Below are 11,414 nucleotides of genomic sequence, written 5' to 3'. Positions count from 1 at the left end.
GCAGGACTCTCAACAGCTAGGAGGGTGGGGTGGTGGTTAAATACCTCCCTGATGTGGAAAGTGGTGCAGGGCAAAGGGATCAAGACAAGCAAGTTAGAGAACCATAACTTCAGAGTGATTCCGCTCTGTGGTTCCATGTGCCTGCTTATGAGGGCACCCAAAAGTGGAGGATGGATGAATGGGCTGCGCAAACCACAACCCCTTCATGGCAGTGGCTCTCACAGTCAGAATGCGATACATTGTGGTAAGGTTCGTCCTTTATGCCAGGTTCTAACCAACAGGTCTTGGCCCTGACTGTGGGCTGGAACATGATGCCCAGGCCGCTCTGGGTCTAGTTCTAGGTGATCTCTGGAGGGGACCCCACATCAGTATTGCTAAATCGCCCCGCAATCCAATGGGCACCAGGACTGAGAGTCACTTGGTTGAGATTCAGAAATCTGCATTTTGCCCAGTCATCCTGTTGGAGCAGGGAGATGCTGCTGTGAGCAGGCCACACTCTGGAAGGCAAAGTCACCAACCAGTATCATCCAGCCCCTGTGTGAGGAATGCTCCACTGCTGGACCCTGGTACCCCTGTGGGAGCGCCCACCATAGGCAGAAGATTGGCGGGTCAAACAGGCACAGGGGAGGGAGCCTGCAGCGGCTGGGGTGGCTATAGCGCCCTCTGGTGGGAGGCAGGCTCTCAGGCCCAGGGACGACTCGTTTCGTGCTAGACCCATATTCAGTGCTACAACCCACCTACTGTCGTTACTCTCTGGGGAAATATTCCAGCAACAAGGTGCCTGAGGACCATTTTGCAGAGAGTCAGAGATGTGGAGATTACACATCTAGACAGTTCCCCTGGCATTAAGAGGGTCTCGGGACTGCCCCAAACCTCAAACCCATTCCCTAGCATCCATCACCCAGTTAGAATCCCATTTCCCCCAATTTATTCCTTACTAAGGTGTAAATGACTGATATGAGTTCCCTTGCCCCTGCTCCGGGGACACACCAAAGAGTAAGTAAAAACAGGGTTGGCTGCCAGTCCTGCTTTGTGGCATTAGCAGCAGCAGGTAACCAAACCCCAGGAACTCAGAAATCAATGTCCTCCAGCTGGCAAGTGGCATTGGCCCACTGCCCCAGCTTAGGGTTGGGACCTGGCTCAAGAGCAAGACAGCTGTAGCCAGCCACAGCCCATTAGAAACTCACCATCAATAGTATCGGCAAAACCTCTCTGAGCCATTTCCTGGGTTTAAATCATGAGCTGAGAAAAAATTAAGCGAATTAGATGCATTTTGCGTCAATGACAAGTTAAAAAATAACTCACTTCACAAAATGCTTGCATGCCATTAAAAATGGGTCTAGTTAGCTTAATTGTTCTTGAGTACTCTGGAAACAAGGTATGCTTTTTTTAAAGGAAAAAAAAAGATTGCCTTTAAACCCTGGCTCAAGTTTGTAATAGCTGGATAGCAAATGCCCCTGTTTATATTGGACCCATACTCAGACTCAGCCTAGCGTGGGACAGGAAGTGGAGGCGCTGATGACAAACCGTGAAACGCAGACTTGGAGTCAGATCTGGTTCTATGCCTGCCTGCCCCATCCTCCGTTCCATCCATCCATCCAAGCATCCATCCATCCTTACTTGGCCTATCTGAGCCTCAGTTTCCTCTCCTGTCATTGTGCATAATCATACCTGTTTTATAGGGTTGTTAGGAGGCCAAAGCTTGGAAAACTCTTCATGCAGCCCAGCACCCAGTGAGTACTTAGGAAATCTAAGAATATTGTTCTTAACTCCATGAGCATCTTCATGTTTCCAAGCATGTCTGCCTCACAATAGTGCTATAAGTACAAGGCATGGCTGGGCCCAGGCTAGTATTCAGGAATCTTATAGAAAAGGGACACAATTTTCCTGGATGGGAGTGGAGTGAAGAGCCCTGGATTTTGAGTCAGGAGTGGGTTCCAACAGGGCCCTTCCCCTCCTCCCTCCCCTTGGACTTTGGGCCATCAGCCAGCTCTACAGTAGGAAAATGAGAGTCTAAAATTGACATGAGTGGAAGGTAGGTTTCATGCGATTTTAAATTATGAAAAAGAAAATTAGAATGTCAAATACCCCCAGTTCTTGGCACAAACTAAAACCAAATGGCACGAAAGGTAGTAATTCCCACTGTCACAAAAATCCATTGAAAGTTGCCACAGCAGCAGGAAGAGCGGCTGATGCCTGGAGGGCAACCCTTCTCCGCCTCCTCTTGTTTGATCTCAGGGCCACACGAAAACCTTTCCCTTGACCCTCATGACCTTCCCCAGCATGTTTCCAAGGCAGAGCTGGAGAGTCTCCTGGGGGGCCCCAAATAGCATCTGAGATGCAGACATATACAGGTTTGGTTGATGTTTCTTGAACAGCCACTAAGGTCAGATCCTGCACCGGATGCTTCTTTAGTACATTTGTGGTCAGGACTCTGAAATGAAAGCTAGACTTATCAGTTCACTCTGTGAGCATTTAGTAAGCGCTGACTGTATGTCAGGGATTCTGCAGGATGGTGGCAATCTGTGCAGATGAGGAACAGGTTCGTGGTTTCCTGGGGAAGGCAGGTCTGTAAGCAATTATGATACTAGGGAAGGTGGGGGTCAGGGTGCCCGCTGAGGCTGTGGGTGTACAGAGTAGGTGCCGGCTCTTCCTGTGAGGGCAGCAGGAACTGGGAAGACCTCCTGGAAAAGGAAACGTTTAATCTTGAGGTCCAAAGAAAGAGTTGGTCCCGTTGTTGGACCAGCAACACTTTTAAAGTCTGCTAATACAAAGTATTGCAGAGATACGAAGCTGTGGGTCCCTATTAGCAAGGAGTGGGAAGGAAATTGGCTTCATTCCTCCAGAAGGCAACTTGACACCCTTGGGGACTGCTGAAGATCTTGTAGCTAGAGAAAGTCTTGGTCGTAGTATTGATGGCCACACAGGCAAGATTTTTCCTGGGCACATTGTAAAGTGCAAAGTTGGAAACAACTGAACGTCCACACAGAAGACTAAATGGAGAAATGGAAGTGAGTTCATGCAGTGGGTATGGCTCATCCTCTTTCGCAGTGGACAGAGCTGCCAGCTTCAATGCTGATAGAGCTCAAGCTCCCATTAAGGGAAAATGTGGAAGGATACTTGTGGGGTGATGAAACAGGAAAGTGCAGAGCTGTATGACCTCAGGAAAACAAGCTTCTTTGTGAAGCACCCAGACCCCCAGGGGCCAGGGTGCTGGCTCCTCTGAAATAGGTGGGGGAGGCCTAGACTCCAGAGGCTACCTAAGGGCTGGGCTTTTCCGTCTGTAAGGCTTTACCTCACTAAAAAACATCTGAAGCATGTACAAAAAACCCAATAGAGGTTCACAGAGCTAAGTGGAGGGTCTGCAGATGCTTATTTTATTCTCTGTACTTCACGCTCAAAATGTTTCAGAATTTTTAAGTTTTTTTTTTTTTTTTAAGAGAACAGGTAAGTGTTCTGTTTCTTGACCTGACTGCTGGTTACCCAGGTGTCCCTTTAGCATGACTTTTTTACACTGTACATTTGTGCTTTTCTTTACAGAGGTGACGATTCACAGTTTTTTTAGAGTTAAAAAGAATGAGTAGGCGACAGGCGGGGTTCGGGGAAGCCATCCAAGGCAGAGGAACTAGCAGGGCAAAGGCCTGGGCGCCGGGCAGCGCCCTGAGAGCCCCAGCCTGAGGCTGGGTGGGGTCCCCTGAGCACAGCCCTGCACCCAGCCCTGGCCCACAGTGGTCTGTCTCTCGGCACTGGGGGACCAGCAGAGCTGGTTCATGCATGAGGCTGAATAGAAAGTGAGGGCTCAAGCAGGGGCACTGGCTGGAGTGAGAGGATGGGTTTGATGAAGTGATTTAAGCCCCTCCTGGTGTGGTAGCAGCGGGTGTGAGGTCCCCAGGTGGGGCTTGTCATGATGCTGGCATTTCTCACTGGAGGCAGTAGCTGAGCTAATGCAAGAACTCGTGGCCAGGGTTTGGCGGCTTGATGGACTGCAGAAAGAGGGCTGAGGACCCTGGATGCAGAGTAGCAGTGGCCCCACTGGGCCCCCGAGGTTCTGCTGACGTCCACCTGTACCAGCTCGGCAGGTTTTCCTGCGGCTTTGGGAAGGTTTAGGAAGACACAGAAGGGGCAAGAGTGATGGGCTAGTTGAGTTTTCCCAAGGGAAGCCAAAAACAAGCTCAAGAGTTGTTTTTAAAACTTTGGTGGTCTTTCTGCCTGAGCGATGGGAAATCGGGCTCCGTGGGGCTGGTGTTCCCAGTGGGGTGCTGGGCCTGCCCAGGGATGGAGGGGCACAATCAGTGGAAATGGGGCTGATTTATCTGACAAGGCTTCCTCTTAAGAAAGCTCTTAAAGAAAAGGGAAACACATCGCCCCTGGTGACTTCCTCATTTCCTCTGCATTCTTCCAGAGGGAACCAGCAGCTGGTTTTGGTGTGTGGACCATTTCTCTGTACCATGCTGCTGCTGCTGCTGCTAAGTCGCTTCAGTCGTGTCCGACTCTATGCGACCCTGAACATCGCCTAGGCAATTGTTTTGCATGTTTTTAAACGTCATTATAAATAGTCTATGCACAGAGGATCCTTCTGCCCCCAGATTTCCCCTCTAACCCCCCACCCACGCATGCTTTTAAAATTGACTTTTACTAAGCCCTTGTAGCTCAAGTGTATTTCCTTCCTTCTTGTGAGAGCTTTGAGATATAATTCATATACCATACAATTCCTCCACTCAAAGTGTACAATTTAATTGCTTTCAGTATGCGCGTAGTGTTATACAATCATTACCACAGTCGATTTTAGAGCACTTTCATCACCCAAAAAAGAAACCCCATACCTTTTAGCCATCAGCCTCCTACTTCCCCAGCTCTTGGCAACCACTAATCTACTGTAAAGATTTGCCTATTTCAGGATGCATCATATAAATAGAATCATGCAATATGCAGTCTCTTGTGACTGGTGAAGGCATTCCTTTCAGGGTTGTGTGACATTCTATCTTATACAATGACCACACTTCATACAAATAAATGGTGTAGAACTCTGCTTTTATCCTTCCAAGATAGAGTAAAAGGGACTGTGTTTACCTTCCTGTCCTGCCTGAGCAGGGAGAAAAAAACCCCAAACCTAAAATCACAAGCAAGATAAGATCAATGAAACAACAGCTCTCAAGATTCTGGACATGAGGCAACAAAGGGCAGTGTTCCCCGAGGGACATGAGACTCGGGATGTGAGTCGCAGGGTTGCCCAGCTTTACTGCCTCAAGACAGTCCTCAGGCTGAGGCTCCAGGAGGGGAACCCAGGGAATGCCCTGTGGGGTCCCAAAGCTGGGAAGATGAAACTGGGTGTTCAGGGAAGCCAAGGTGGCTAGAATTCACAATGTAGTCCTTGGGAGATGAGAGAGAAAAGCCTGGAGGTTTGTAGAAAATTCTCCTGGAGTACTCAGCAGTACATGCGTGTGAGAAACATTCCAAGGCAGGCAAGGCTCATCTGAATGGGTGAGAGGGAGCAATCCTCAGAACTCACTTGTTGTCAGGAACAGTACCTGTTCCCCAGCAGCCAGACTGGAAATCCTCATGATTCAGGGTCATTGTGTGGAGTACCCAGAAGGTACCTAGAACAAAGCCTACGAATATTTATGGGAATGTAAAAAACATCCAACACCCAATCAGGTAAAATCCCCAATGTCTGGTATCCAATAAAAAATGACCAGGCATGAAAATAAACAGGAAAAATATCAGTCCATTGAAATGGACCCAGGACCCACACAAATATTAGAATTTGCAGACGAGGACACTAAAACAGTTCTCATAACTCTTTCATATTTCAAGAACTAGAGGATGAAAAGGCAAAGGACAGCAGATTTTTTAAGCAATGAGTAAAAATCTAATAACATATTGATATATTTCACTATACATTTATTCAAACTCATTGACTATATAACACCAAGAGTGAACTTTAATGTAAACATGGACTTTGGGTGATAATGATGCATCAATATAGGCTCATCAATTGTGACAGAGGCACCACTCTGATCGGGGATGTCAATAGCGGAGGAGGCTATGCACATGTGGGGGGCAGGGGGTATATAGGAACTCTCTCTTCCACTCAGTTTTGCTGTGAACCTAAAACTGCTTTAAAAAATAAAGCCCGTGTTCCAAAAAAAAAAAAAAAAAAAAGGAAGCAGAATATATGTTTGATATTTAAAAAGATCCCAATGACACAGTGATGTCTGAGATTTTAAATATGCTGGCTGGGATTCACTGCAGATTAGACATTACAGTTAAAAACCTGAAGACATAGCAATAGAAAATTTCCAAAATGAAACCTGGGAGATGGGGGGGGTGGTGGTGGTGGTGGAATTAATAGCACCAGTAAGTCGTGGTACAATTTCAAGCAATCTAACGTGTATCTAAGTGGAATCTCTGAAATATAAAGAGATGATGGTACAGAAAAAATATTGGAAGAAATAACGGCAGAAAAATTTCTAAACTTGATGAAAACAAGATCCAAAAAGCTCAGTGAATCCCAAGCACAACAGTATGGATGACCTGGTATAGTAATGAAGTTTTGGTGAACTATTTTCTAGAATTACAAATGGAGGCCATCTTAGTTCCAGAGGTCACATGATTTAACACTGCTTTATAAAAATGTCACTATTGCTATAAGGGTGGATCCAAGGCAGGAAAACTATTTCTGTAGACAATGAAGTACAGGAAATTAGCAATGCATCTGCATGCACCTTTCTCAACCACCTCAATGAAATTTTCTCAGGTTACTTGTACTCTTTTGCTATTCATTTCTATTTATTTATTAAGAAAAAAATTCAGCCACATCCCATGGCATGTGGGACCTTAGTTCCTCAACTAGGGATCAAACCCACACCCCCTACGTTGGACCTCCTGTATTAACCACTGGACTGCAAGGGAAGTCCAAGCTACTCATTTCTCATTTACTCACTTTAGTGGACAGCCATTCACGTGACATCTGCCCTGTACACAAACACAGCATGCTACTGGCTATGTAGAGAAAAAAATGAGCAAGAAAATTACCCTGGTTTTAAGGATTTCACAGTTTAGATTAAATCACCATGAGAGAAGGTAATAAATATAATTGCTTTATGAAAGGAAGAAATACAGAAGAGGCCAGGAGGGATTTCTCCCAACCAGAGATCCAAGAAAGGCTATTTCCAGGGTAACCCCCCAAAGCAGGAGAATTTAGAAATATTTACTTAAGAAAAGCTGCACCTTGTCTGTCATTTGCTGGCAACTGCTGATTAAAATATTAAATGCTTAAAATGTAAAATTTCTCCCCCTGCTTCATGCTCCAGCCTTCTGTTACTTTACTATGTTTGAAACTGGAGGGGCATGGAAGGGAAGAGAGATGGGGAGAGAATGCACGGATAATGGATGGTGAGGCAACAACATGGAGGAACATAGTTTTCACCACCAGAATATCTTGATTATCTCCAAAGGTGGCAGGTAAGAGGGTGAGTGGACTTGGAAATTATGACTGTTGTTTGGGCTTGCTTGCAGACTTCTCAGCTGTTGTTCAGTCACTCAGTCATGTCTGTGCAACCCTGTGGACTGCAATATACCAGGCTTCCCTGTCCTTCACCACCTCCTGGAGTTTGTTCAAATTCATGTCCATTGAGTCGGTGATGCCATCCAACCACCTCATCCTCTGTTGTCCCCTTCTCCTCCTGTCTTCAATCTTTCCCAGCATCAGGGTCTTTTAAAATGAGTCAGCTCTTCACATCAGGTGGCCAAAGTATTGAAGCTTGAGCATCAGTCCTTCCAATGCACATTCAGTGTTGATTTACTTTAGGATTGACTGTTGTAAAAGGGGGTGTGAACAGAAAGATGACCTTTTTGGTTTGGGAGGTTCGGAATCTGTGGAAAAGTCTAATTAATGCTATACTCCAAGGGACTGATTCCCTGGTAGTCCAGTGGTTTTAGGACTCTATGCTTTCACTGCTAAGAGGCCACAAGCCACCAGGCGTGGCCATAAAGAAAAAAAAACTGTATTTCAACTACTCTATGCACTTATACTTTTTGCTTTCTCTTGGTTTAGTGAATCCTTTTATGAGAATTTCAGCCTTTCTTGTCTTTGCTAAGGAAAGTCACAGAGAGGTGATTTTCTGGGCCTAGGACTTGATTTGTGTGGCAATCTCCCATTCTGTTCCTTAGCCAAGTTTGGGGAATCACTGGTCTGGAGGACACAGTTTGGGGCCAGTCCAGCTTTGGATTCTTTGCACAGGACCCGGGCCATGGAAAGCATTTGATAAAATACTGGTTGGAAAAGGAAACGAAGTTCCTCTTCCTGAGAAAGTAAAACTGGAAGTCCTCTTAGGCAAAGTCGAGATCTACATTAGTGAAGCCAGCCTTCAAGGGTGCATTCTTCCCCTACCCACATCCCCTACCGAATCCCCACGCCACAACGTGTGCACTCTAGTGACACTAGGTGTGGGCTGTCACCCAAATAGGCTGCGCCATCCTCCTGAGAGGCCCTGGCCCCCATCCCTGCCCCTCCCACAACTCACGCTGTGGTCAGAACCCCGGTCTGCCCCCGGAAGGCTTGGCTTAGGTGCCGTCTCCTCCCAGAAATCTTTTCTGACTCCCGACCCCGGCCCAAAGCTTTCTCTTCCTCCTCTTGGGTCCCCCTTTTCTTCCTATTGTCAAACTGCCTCATGTTTGCCCAGCACTAATTGTTCCAGCAGCGACGCAGCCGGGGGTGGGGACGCGCGTGCGCGGCCGGGGAGGCAGAAGAGGAAGTGGGAGAGCCCATGGCGGAAGTGGCAGAAGCTGGGCTGCGGCTGGGGCCGGAGGGCCAGGGGGAGATGGTTGGAAGTGAGGCTGGAGCAGGGCAGGAGGAGGTCATTCAGGGGCTCAGCCAGAGGCTGGTCTTCATCCAGTGGGAGTCATGACGGAGGCAATGTGCTTGACCGGTAAGTGCTTGTGTCAGGTTCTAGAAGGTTCTCCTTGAGTTGCTATGTAGAGAATGAGCTGGGGGTGGGGGCTGAGGTCAGAAGGCGTCCTCACTGACTGTGCTCTGTGAAAAAAGAGATGACGGAGGTCTGGAGCAGGATGAAGGCAAAAGGTGGCATGTTTGGGAGAAATGAGAGACCTGGGTTCAATCCCTGGGTGGGGAAGATCCCTTGGCAGAGGATACCCCACTCCAGTATTCTTGCCAGGAGAATCCCATGGACAGAGGAGCCTGGTGGGCTACAGTCCATAGGGTTATAAAGAGTTGGACATGACTGAGCATCTGAGCCACAGTAAGCAAAGTCAGTGAGGCCTGGAGTTACTGGGAGAGAATTCTGTCCAGGCCCATGGGCAGGGGTGGCAGGGTGGGAGGGATTGGGAGTGAGTAATTGCCCAAAACCTTCCTGTTTGTCCCAGGATGCATCTTGAAGCCTCAGTGCTGTGTGACTACTGGGAACCATTGCTGCAACCCAGGGTCTTGGTCCATGAGTCAGCCCCTCCCTGATCCTGTCACTGGGGGTGCAGGCTCCTCCTCCACATGGGCCCCAGCTTCCCACAAAGTGATGTGACTTGGACCTCTGAGGTGATGGAGAGACAGGCTAGTTGCTGAGGTCTGTGTTCCCGGGATCAGCTAAAATGGAATTCCTGGTGAGTCTAAACTTCAACCGTCCTCATCCTTGGCCTAGTGGATCTGGGTTTGTGCAGGTGTAGAGGTCCTGGCTTGTCTCCAGATATCTCTTGTGGGGATAGACCTGCTCATCCAGGGACTTGCCTGGCAGTCCAGTGGCTAAGAATCCACGCTGCCAATGCAGGGGGCCAGAGTTCAATCCCTGATCAGGGAACTAGACCCCTCATGCCTCAGTTAAGACCTGGTGCAACCAAATAAATAAATTAAATTAAATTTATAAAAAGAGAAAGTGAGCAATGGTATAAAACAAGAGCAACAAAAAGCTACTTATCCAGTTCTGAACTGGGTGGTGGTTTTCTCAGTCTTTTGGGCATGGGGGAGCAGAGGTGCAAACGTCTTGAATTTAAGGTGCCGCATACGGATAGGACATTTTTTGTTAAAACTCTGATTGGCTGCCTCCTACTCCCGTGAAAATATGTGAAAAAAATTGCGTGTTAAGATCTGAAAGCAACATAAAAATGGGCTGTGTACGACTTATGTACTAATAAACTCACCCTTGGTATTTTGAGGACTGAGGCAGAAAGACCTTTTCTGGGGAAAAACATTTGCCAGTGTTGGAAACTATGTTGCTCTTTTTTTTTTTTTTTTGCAGTGAGACCTGGGTAAAGAATGGGGGCTCTGGGTTTCCACCACCCTTGGCCTGGGTGTGTGTTAGAGGGTGGTCAGTGACCTGTGGATGAATTTCTGTTCCCCTCCTTCTGCTTAAAAAATATATATTTATTTATTTTTGGCTGTGGAGGGTCTTCTTGGCTGAGAGGGCTTTCTCTAGCTGTGGTGTCTTCCCCTGTTGCGGAGCATGCACTCTAGGCACACAGGCTTTGGTAGTTGTGGCGCATGGGCTGAGTGGGTCTGGAGCAGGTGGGATCTTCTCAGGCCAGGGATTGAACCTGTGTCCCTTGCATTGGCAGGCTGATTCTTAACCACTGGACCACCAGGGAAGTCTCATCGTTTGCTTCTGGAAACTTCTCTGCATGGGCCTTAGGCCCCAAGGACCACAGGTGGCTTTGCTGACAGATGACAGAATCTGAGCTTCAGGCTACTCCCTCCACATTCCCCATGGTCATAGTCCTGCAGGAGGACCCAAGACCCTTCTCTAGGGAGGCCGAGGGGTAGTAGGGTGCAGATGTCGGGGCTTCTGGAGTCAGAGAGATGTTGCTTCTAATCCCAGCTCTACCCTTTACTGTGCTGGGATAACTGGTGTCTCATTCAAGTCTCAGTTGTCTTCTGAAAGATGGGGATAATCTCTTGCAAGTGCTACATAGATATGCACACATAAAGCGCTGGCTTGCAGGTGTTAGGCCATGTCACCTTCACACCCCACTCCTCACCCTTCCTAACTGGCTGCTGCCCCCAGTCCTGGGACAACCCCTGCTCCACTCCCATTTTCAGCCCTACCTTGGGGAGCCATTCCAAGCATCACGATACCAGGGATGACCACCAGGTGGCACCCACCCCTCTAGCTCCCTGTCCCCAAGCTCAGTTTTGCAGACTGCCATGGATTTCCTTACTCTTCTATGGTTTATATTCAATAAAAGGGGCATCATGGTTACATCAGGATCCAGAGTTCTGGCTGAGAACTATCTTGTTCTCCCACCCCATTGGGCAGGCAGGAAGAGAGGGTTGTCTGTTCCCCTCCTCCCTTTACCTGTGTGGGCTTCTTATGGTGCCTGGTGCCAGCCTCCCTGGTATTCACCCTGACTTTTGCTGCTTCTAGTGTTTAGTCACCTCTAGTTGGTACCAGCAGGCAGACAAGCCCTGG

The sequence above is a fragment of the Ovis canadensis genome, chromosome 19 (assembly GCF_042477335.2).
Source record: "Ovis canadensis isolate MfBH-ARS-UI-01 breed Bighorn chromosome 19, ARS-UI_OviCan_v2, whole genome shotgun sequence".
In the NCBI taxonomy this organism is placed as follows: domain Eukaryota; kingdom Metazoa; phylum Chordata; class Mammalia; order Artiodactyla; family Bovidae; genus Ovis; species Ovis canadensis.
Note: the sequence above shows the minus strand (reverse complement) of the source record.